Raw genomic sequence first — 8187 nt, 5'->3', positions numbered from 1 at the left:
AAAAAAAAAAAGAATGAGTGTGCATGATTTTGGGATGTAACTCACCTGCTCCATGGTCTCTAAGTTCAGGCGAGGAAGCAGAGAAAGCCTAAGTCCTCGCTACATGTGTAGCAGGTCGCGGAAAATACTTCTGATGATGAGAATATTAGCTTACATTATGGAGCTTGCATGTGTCAGCTCTGATGAAGAAACTACAGCCACTTTGGCTGCGCACATCTTTCTGCCATCAAACACACAGCCCAAGTCAAACAATTTCATCACCAGAGGCAGCCCTAGGAAGTAACTTCTCTAGGCTGTCCTGCCCTTAGATGGTCAGTTTCAGTGTCTGAAACTTCCTGCTCGTGTTGATGCAAATCCTTTCCCCCGTAGTTTCTTTCTTCCTTTCTTTCTTTCTTACTCCACTTACTTTAATCCAGAAGGTCAGAAAAAAAAAAAAGGGTTTGTCCCTGAGAAACTTGTTTCATTTTGGAACTGATTCAACTTAGTTTCAGAGAAAATATAAAAGGAATGAATAAAATTAGAAAATAAGGAAGACAACAGGGTAGGGGTATAGCTCAGTGGTAGATCACTTGCCTGGTATTACATAAGGCCTTGGGTTCAATCCCCAATAGAGCCCTCTTCCCCAAAAAAGAAAAAGACATTTACATGGCTGTTGCTCTGAACCTTCCTTCAGAACATCATTAGCATAACCCCTAATTCTTCCGAACATCACTTCCAACAGATTGAAGAAATAAGTTCAAACACAAGTCCATTTAGGTGGTACACAACAATGGAACTAAATAACCGTTTAGTATCCAATTACCAGATGTTAGGGCTATTAAGAAATTGAGAAAGCCCTGGTCTCTTTTAACAGTTGCTTATGGATGTTACCAACAAAGGAAAGTTTGTTCTTTTGCTCATTTCCTCATTAAATAAATCAGACCGCAGCTGCAGGATCAAAACACAAGGATCAAAGCACCAAGGCTGAGGACAAGTTTTGACACCTACTATATAAATGACAGAGAGTCTGCCACACTTGTATAGATGACACAAAACAGCTCTGACCTCAGGCCCTCTGTGTGGCAGAATTCAGTAGCAGAAACTCCTAGCTGTACGAGCTGTAAACACCCAGAGTCAAGTGGGAAATGAGAATGCTTCTCTCCCATTTAATCATCCTCTGAGCTCTCAGATCTTTCCTCTGTAGCCACTTTCTAATTTGTGTGTTTGTTTGGCCTTCTCTGTGCTTCATTGTTAGCCACAGTAGGAACATGGACTTTTCCCTCTCTTTTTCCTTTTGTTTTTTTTTTAGTGTCTCTTCCCTCACTTTCTTCAGAACTGCGGGATGCTGAATCATCTGACTGAGAAATGTGACTTTCCACCCTTAAAAATAAAACTGTTTTTTGAGGGACTTTTTTCTGGATTTTTTCTTGCTCTTATGTGGTTGTTTCCTCTTCTTGGTACTAGAAGCACCAGGTTCTTCTGAGAACTCACTTGAGGAATGTGCTGTTACATCTGTGGCATCCTTTTTGCTTTTCTTCTGTTTTTTTTTGTGTGATCTTTTCTTCTGCTCCTTTTTGCAAGACTCCTTATGTTTGCAGGATTCATGGGTAGACGATTTTATCTGAGATGCTGTCTTCCCATTGGTCACATCCTGCTGATCACTGCTGTCTGTTGCGCATTCTTCAGGGTGTAACCCCTTATAAGTCTGCGATCCCATCTGTCTGGCATATTAGCTTCATAATCATACAACTTCTTCTTCCAGGATTTAGGTTTAAGAGAATCATCTTCCTGTGTCCCAGAAATTTCAGTCTTTGGCCTCCAATATTCTGACTTTCTTCATCAAATCCATCACTATGCATCCGACTTGAACTGCTGTGCAACATTTTCCTTTTGGTTTCCTGATAGAAGTCCTCCATCTTTTTCTCTATTTCTCTTGTTTTCCACATATCTGATTCCTCCTGGATCTTATCGTGAGCATCTGTGTCGGATGACATTCCTAAGGAGGACCGTCCCCAGCGGAACCCAGGTTATTCTCCAATCGTGCGCTGCAGCCTTGCGTGGTGGGGGTGGCAGGACTCCCCTGTAATTTCTGATCCTTATTCCAGTTCTCATAGGATTTGACCTTTAAGATCTGATGGGTAAACACACTGTAGTTTGTGAATATGTATTAATATCTAATCATGTCTTTTAAGCAACTGATACAGGCCAGGCAGTGAAGCAGGTTCTGGGATTTCATGTAATTAACCCATAGTCAGGGGATGTTCCTCCTGATTCTCAATATGGGTTCAAGATATTCCTTGGGGGATTTTAAAACCAGTGTGTGAGGTGGAAAGTGGGGATGGGAGTTTAACAGAAGGTCAGTGCTATCCTCTACACACTCAAAGTACAGGTGGAGAGTGGCCAGCTCACCCACAATCTGCAGCAGCCGGCCCTGAAAGCCAACCGCTTTCCTCAGCAATCATGCCTGTGGGCCAAGTAATCATCCTGTACCAATCAGCCCTGAATAGCCAGGGCTTGACAAATAACTGCCAGGTTCCCTAATTTTTGCACCTCGGAACCAATCTGAGATGGCAAATATGCCCCCCTACCTGCTAACCCGGCACAAAGATGCCTTGCTTCCCCTTTGCCCCTAGGCAATCTCTCCACCAGGAGCACAGTGGAAGACTTTGTTTTCCCACCATGAATAGGTTTTTTCACTCTCCTGCCTTTGATTTTTTAAAATTATCAAAAATGCCAGTTCTGGGGCTGGGGAGATAGCTCAGTAGAATAAGCGCTTGCCTGGCAAGCACAAGGTCCTGAGTTCAATCCCCGGTACTGAAAGAAAAAAAAAAAAAGCCAGTCCTAAGGATAAACGACCACTATTATGGATTACTGGACTATATTGGATTATTTTGCTGAATTCATGCACCTACAATATTTAAATGGCAATGGAATACCCATCTCTGACAAAACTAAACAAACAAAGGGGATATAAATAAAGGACCATTTTGTATCTGTATATGTAAAATAGTTAGGACAGATACACAGCTACATTGTCTTAATTCAATAAGAAGAAAGATTTGTACTAATAGTGTTTGGACAGGATAGCATGTCTGCATCTCGTACTATGAATAACTACTACGAAGACAACAATATGCAATGTTTTAATTATTGTAACTGTCCTACTGACCTGTTTTAAAACTGTTTCATTGCTGTTTGTTTCTCAATAAAATTAATAAAAAATTTCTTTTAAATATTTTGTTTTGGAGACAAAGTCTTATTCTTTTTGGTCTCTAACTGAACAGAGCCTTCTGTCTCAATCTCCTAAGTAGTAGAATCTACAGACAAGTACACTGTACCCACTTTAAATGCTTTTTCCTTTTCCTCCAAAATGCTGGGGAAAGCAATTCAGAGCCTTGCATGCGCCAGGTAAGTGCTCATCCACGGGGCCACGCCTGGCTCCTCTGCCTGCCTTGGAGTCTCTGCGACAGCCTTGGCTTATTCTCAAGTGAGAAGTCTTCTCTCATTTCCACGCCCTGTTCAATTTCCTCCTGTTCTCATGAAGTCATCGAAGCCTTCAGTCTTGTTTCTAAAAGCCAGTGTTTTAGCTCTGTGTCCCAGATTTGTACCACTCATTAATTTAGTTAGTTGACCTTTAGGTTTCACCACTGACAACAATCTTGAACAGCAGGAGTTAGATATAGAACTAGTCCATGTCTCCAGCACATAGTGTAAAGCTCTGTGGCATGACATTAGAGACTTCCCTGCAAAGGTCACAGTCACTAGTCCCTGCCTTTTGGGCTGCCACTGCCTATCCTGCTGAGCATGTTTATGAGTGAACCTAGGGAGATTCATCACATGTCGGCCAAAGGCAAGACATGAACACCAGCGCCCTTGGCAATTCTCTGTCCTACTGACCTAGACAACTTGTCAAGTTTCCTTGTCAGCGACCCAATGGCTATGATGTATCCAGCAGTAACCTGCAGCAGGTGTGGCATTTGGAGCATTTCTGTATTCTATTTGGTCCCTTTATCAAGTACATGAGGTCATTATTATTAATTTAATTTATAGAAATGAACAAATGGGAACACAGGGATGAGAGACAACTCCCTCTGGGTCATACACATATAAGAGCTAGAGAAAACAATGCAATTTAAATTCTGACTCTGGCCACTGTGTTACAAGGCCCAAAAGCAAGCTCAGTGATAGCCACCTGAAATAATGAGACTGGCAAGACAGCAAAACTGGAGCCAGCCTGTTTTCAGAAGCACAGTGCCTGCTGCAGCAAAAGCAAAAGTCCCCAACGGGGAGGCTGCTTTGGAAGCATACTTGAATTTAGGACATCATGCTTTAAGAGGGACTTTAACCAGCTATAACTATAGAAGGACAAGGAGGAAGAGGAGCAGGAGGAGAAGGAGAAAGATGCAAGGGTGGAGGGGGAGAGAGGGGAAGGGGTAGAGGAAAGAGAAGGAAAATGAGAAGAGGAGAAGGAGGAGGACAGCTCAGGCCACCATGCCATCTAGAATATTCAGGAACTGGAGGTTGGAAGGATATATGAGAAAAAAATTCAGAAATAAATTTCCCTTATGAATGACCTACTCAGGAAGGGCAAAAAGAAGAGGTCAAATGATACTCTCTTTTTTTTTTTTTTCATGGAACTGCATACATTGAGACTACAACAGACAATACACTGTTTTTATAAGAATGTTTTCAATGGAAGACTAAGGAAAAGGACTTCTCACTTTTTCAGAATAATATTGTTTGCCAGATTGTCATTTTAAAAATTGTAGAAAATACGCATGACTTTGTTATTGAAAATTCAGTCGGCTAGCACATCTATTTTATTAAAAATTGAGGTTCCGCACCCTCATTTACTTTAGAGCACAGATTCAAACAAAGATGATCTTTTCTAGGGGCACAGGTAATCTTTTAAAACAAGAGAAAAATTAATCATTGGTTTTTCGTCAGTCTATTATAGACAGACAAGTTAGGTAAAAATATTGTAGGCAGAGAGGGCTCAGCCCTTAGGGGTTCAGTAGAGAGGACAGAAACACATCACAACTGTGGCTGGTGGGGCATCTGCTGAGCGCCGGGCCTCAGGATGGAGACAGAATGGTCAGAATGGACAGTGGATGGGGGACTGTGTCACCTGGTGGTGGCTGGGGCCCCGTGATTCATCTCTTCCTAAAAAGGTCCTTGTTCTGCTCACACTGGATCAACATTACTTAGGTGGCTCGACTCGTAATCTTATTGGTTGGTCATAGTTTTGTCCCAGGTTGTTCCCATCCTGTGATTTTACATCCATTTTGTGATTTTGCACGCACCTCCTGATTTTGCTCCATAAAACTTCCTGTGTAAGGGAAGGCAAGATAGCTCAGTGGACTAAGCGCCTGCTTAGGCAAGCTCAGGGACCAGGGTTTGATCCTCAGCACCACATGCTGCACCGGCCCCGTCACCAGATGCACTGAACTGGCCAGTATGACCTGGCGTGGTGGTGCATGGCTGTAATCCCAGCGCTGGGGAGGCTGAAAACAGGAGGATCACTATGAGTCTGAGCTGCATAGTGAGATCTTGTACCAAATACATAAAAACAAAACAAAACAAACAAACAAAAAGCTCTCTGTAGAATGAAGCCCATAGCAACCCAATTTTTGGTTCCACTCCTGTCTTTCAGGATCCATTTTGGAGAACATGAATTCAGCTATCTGACATCTAGCAGGTTGGGAGCTACACTTATTTCCCTATTTCCCCTTTGCTTGGCTTCTTTGCCTTTTTGATTCTGGTAGCAAAGGCACCACTTCCATAGATCTGTCAGTTCCCTGCAACTCCTAAGTTCTGAGGAAAGCATCAGCTTGGAGCTGGCACTGAATAGGACTGGCAGTGTGGCCTACGTGACAGTGACCTGCCCACTGGTACCTATACCACTGGGTCTTCAGGACTCTACTGTCAAGCTGCTGCATTTAACTGAAAGGGGAGGGAACAAAAAGAGGGAAGCAGAGACACCTGAGGTCTCGGTGCGCGTTCTATTGTTACTGTCAGTCTATGACCTCAGCCCCTAGGGAGACTGGAGGGATGTGACAACATGTTGTAAGGCAGAGGAAAGGTGCCTCGCATCACTGCCCCAGAAAAAGATGACAGCACTGTTAAGAGAGGGCAGATAGAATGAAGTCATTGGCCTGAGGTCCAGGGAAGAGCCTTCACTGTCCAGGTGCTTGAGCCATTAAGTAAGAGCATCCGCATCGGTCAGTCTCCGCTGTGTGTCCGGCGGCCACTGGACACTGGCACTCGTTCGGGTGCAATCCTCTGCTTCTACGGACAGAGTTATGCCTCTCCCTGATGGCTCAGCCCCAACTGCTGGGAACAGGGCTGCGGCTCTCCTCCTCAAAGCCCAACAGTTGCTGTGGCAGCTCTGCCAGCCCTGTCGCCTCACGTGCTCCTCCACGTCGCAGAGTCACGATCTCAGCCAGGGCTCTCCAGAACAACGGAACCAACAGGACGTACACTGTCTCTCAGTATCCTCTGAGGAGTGATTTTATAAACCTCATTGTGACAAAAACCTTCAGATGCTCAAACCCCTCACATGCAATGCCCTGGTGTTTTTGCACCACGTATATACGCCCTCCTGTGTGCTTTACATTATCTCCAGTTTATTCAGAATACCCAGTAAATGTTATGCACACAGGAATTATACTGTATTGTTTAGGGAACAGTGAAAAGAAGAAAACCTGTACATGATCATTAGAGATGAGAGATTTTAAGTGAGTATTTTGGATACGAGGTTGCTGGAGTCCATTGGTGTGAAAGACCCGAGGTTACAAAGGCAGGCTGCGTATAGGGTAAGGGACCTGGCAGCGCGCTGGCCAAAGCCCTCTGCCTCAGTGATCCCAGCTGGATGGTGGGAGAATGCCCGGGGCAGCATCTGTGTAGATCAGTAGACCTGGTGATCCCTTGAGTCATAAAAAGAGCTGGGCCAAGTGCTCGATGGCAAGCAGGCTGGATGAACGCTGCACACTCTCCTCTCTCAGAGACTCACCCGCCCCCTGGCACATTCACCACCGCGGAGTCTCAGAATGAAGAAGCCCACTCAAGCGAAACCACAGTTTCTCAATCTCAGGTGGGATAGAACCTCTTTCTTTGGTAGCAATCGAGACCATCTCACCGAGACAGCACTTCATAACGCACGCCACAGCAGACGCCACACCGGTGTTGTTCTCAGACGTAATTGCCAGCACCACGGTTAAACGCTTCAGTGATTCCAGACACTGGGCAGACCTGGGCTGCCCAGGTTGCTTCTCAGTCCCCTTATAGGAGCAGATCTGTGCGGGGTGCCGAGCCTGTGGACGCCCACACCACACTGCCACGTGACGTGGTCACCAGTGTCCTACTGCTCTCACACGCTCACCTGTCTTCCCATATGCCTTTCAATTCTTTTCACGATACAGGTGGGTTCAAATTAAAACCTGTGCACATTGAGAGTTTAAAGAGGCCCGTTCTTGTTTGGACTAATACGTACTCATGTACACATGCTCGTGCGGAACTGCTGGGTTCTCCTGACCAAGGGACCTATTACATCCCACCAGCCACTCCAGGCTAGCAGTTCATCTAAGAGAGTTTGTTTAAAATACCGCAAGTGTCACTTTTGCTAAAAGCGTGATTTCACCTTTTCCTTCCCAGATTTTCCTAATTAGCATCCCACCCCCGGAGCCCTGTGATTTGAAGAGCGTTGTGCTTTTCTTTCGGCCTCAAAGTTTGCTCGGCCTTCCCTTCCTCCCCAGTGTTCTGAGCCTCTCCCGAGATGCAGAACTGCAGATCCCTGGGTGGGAAGCCCTAGGAAACAGTTCTTTTTCTTCCCACAGGGCTCCCTGCAGCTGAGAACCTGGAGGGAGCCTCTGATGGATCCATGGGAGGTGAGAACAGAAGCAAGCATGCGGGACCTTTGTCTTTGAAATGCAAGTCAGAGATTAAGTGAGTTTGCAGAGCTCCAGTACTGAGCCAGCGCAGCTGTCACCTGTGGCCACTGTGTCATCAAGGGTTTGCAGCGGAAAGTGGTGAATGAGTGAAGGATTTATTCACTGTGTGATCAAGAAAGAAAGTAATTCTCTCTCTCTCTCTCTCTCTCTCTCTCTCTCTCTCACACACACACACACAGTGGCTGCCACATACATAGTAACTTTGGAAAATATTTCTTTTATCTATTTCGTGCTAGTTCTCTGACCTCCAAGGCGACTA

General features: G+C 45.0%; 1 protein-coding gene and 1 pseudogene across 3 annotated transcripts in view; both read right to left on the bottom strand.

Annotated features, from left to right (window-relative positions):
- Pld5 (phospholipase D family member 5) overlaps positions 1-8187 on the bottom strand; it is a 427280-nt gene that overhangs the window by 87537 nt on the left and 331556 nt on the right. The gene's annotated exons all lie outside the window — the stretch shown is intronic.
- Positions 1146-1940, bottom strand: LOC105741624 (annotated as a pseudogene).

The sequence above is a fragment of the Octodon degus genome, unplaced genomic scaffold (genome assembly GCF_000260255.1).
Source record: "Octodon degus isolate 3935 unplaced genomic scaffold, OctDeg1.0 scaffold00017, whole genome shotgun sequence".
NCBI lineage: Eukaryota > Metazoa > Chordata > Mammalia > Rodentia > Octodontidae > Octodon > Octodon degus.
The sequence above is the reverse complement of the archived record's forward strand: the minus strand, read 5'-3'. Positions and strand labels throughout refer to the sequence as shown.